Below are 1979 nucleotides of genomic sequence, written 5' to 3' on the forward strand. Positions count from 1 at the left end.
AACAGGGTTGCCGGTTCGATTCCCACATGGGCCAGTGAGCTGCGCCCTCCACAACTAGATTGAAGACAACGAGCTGCCAGTGAGCTGCCAGAGGGGCGGCTGGATGGCTCAGCTGGTTAGAGCTTGAGCTCTCAATATCAAGGTTGCTGGTTCAATTCCCGCATGGGATGGTGGGCTGCACCCCCTGCAAGTAAGATGGAAAACAGCAACTGGACTTGGAGCTGAGCTACGCCCTCCACAATTAGATTAAAGGACAATGATTTGGAGCTGATGGGCCCTGGGAAAAAACACTGTTCCCCAATATTCCCCAATAAAAATTTTAAAAAAAATGTTAAAAAAAAAGAATCTGTGTATCCATACAAATATAAATAAATGATCAATAAATGGAAGATTAATGACAGCACTTCTTTACGAAAAATGTTAGCAAATGTAGAAGGAATAATAAAAATCAGTATTTGGCAATAATCGTGAACATATGCTAAAACTAGTGGGTTACAGTTTAATGAGGAATTTTCAAGGGCTCACCACAACACACTAATAACAAAAGGGCAAATAGTAACTTTACAATGGAAAAACCTGGAAGATCCCACCACAACTAAATGATCAAAATCAGTATCACCAATAATGACACACAGATATTGTGTGTATCCTGATAAGATGCACCAAAAAGGAGACATCATTTCTCTGGTGTCTATCTGTAGGCAAATCATGGAACCTGAATATAATCATGAGGAAAAATCAAACACAAATTGATGAACATTCTACAAAACAAATGGCCTGTACTCTGAAAATTTTTAAGATTATGAAAGAGAAAGAGATGCTGAGGGACTGTTCCAGATTATAGGACACTAAAGAAACATGACAACTAAATGCAATACATGATGCTGAATTGGATCTTTTTGCTATCCAGGACATTAGTGAAACAATGGGTGAAATATACATGATCTGTAGATTATGAGGTGTGATCAAACAATCCAGTGAATGTTTAAATAACAAAATTGATTAAAGTAAAAGACACATTTCTCAACCCTATTTGAAATGGTTTTTGTTTCTTAAAACAATGAGGTCTGAGATCAATAATAGGCCAAAATGAAGACTTGATAATAGTGAATATGGGTAAATGGATATTTGTTAACTTCGTCTATTCACATGTCTGTGCTTGGAATACCAGTACCCCGCACCCAAACAGTGTGCTATAGTGGAAAAGCATTATTCTGGTTCATGGTTAAAGTGCAGGCTCTACCACTTCTTAGCTGTGGGACCTCTGCCAGATTTCTTTACTTCTTAAGCACCTCAGTTTCTTCATTTGTAAATTAGGGATAATTGTAGTACTTAAAGCATTGTTCTGAGAATTCAATGATTCACATAAAGTGTTTCTCACACTGATTAGTACATAATGAATATTGAACACAGTCTGGCCTTTGTTATCATTTTCAACAAATCTGCCAAATTTTGATTTTTTTTGCCAATCTGTTTTGTTTTATTGAGCGGTAATAGACATATAACATTATGTTAGTTTCAGGTGTAGAAAGTAAGGATTTGACATTTGTATATATTGCAAAATGATCACCACAATAAGTCTAGTTAGTATCTATAATACATAGTTAAAAACTTTTTTGTTGTTATGAAAAATTTTAACATCTACTTTTAACATCTTTCAAATATGTAATACAGTACTTTTAACTGTACTGACCAAGTTGTACATTACATCCCTGTGACTTTTTTTTTTAAAGAGTTTATTGGGGAAGGGGAATAGGACTTTATTGGGGAACAGTGTGTATTTCCGGGAATTTTCCAAGTCAAGCTGTTGTCCTTTCAATTTTAGTTGAAGGGGGCGCAGCCCGCATCCCCCGCAGGAGTGGAGGAGTTCAACTGGCAACTTTGTAGTTGAGAGCCTGTGCTCCAACCAACTGAGCCATCTGGCACTGGCCCGTGTGGGAATCGAACTGGCAGCCTTCGGTGTTATGAGCTCGGAGCTC

Source organism: Rhinolophus ferrumequinum, chromosome X, assembly GCF_004115265.2.
Source record: "Rhinolophus ferrumequinum isolate MPI-CBG mRhiFer1 chromosome X, mRhiFer1_v1.p, whole genome shotgun sequence".
Lineage (NCBI taxonomy): Eukaryota > Metazoa > Chordata > Mammalia > Chiroptera > Rhinolophidae > Rhinolophus > Rhinolophus ferrumequinum.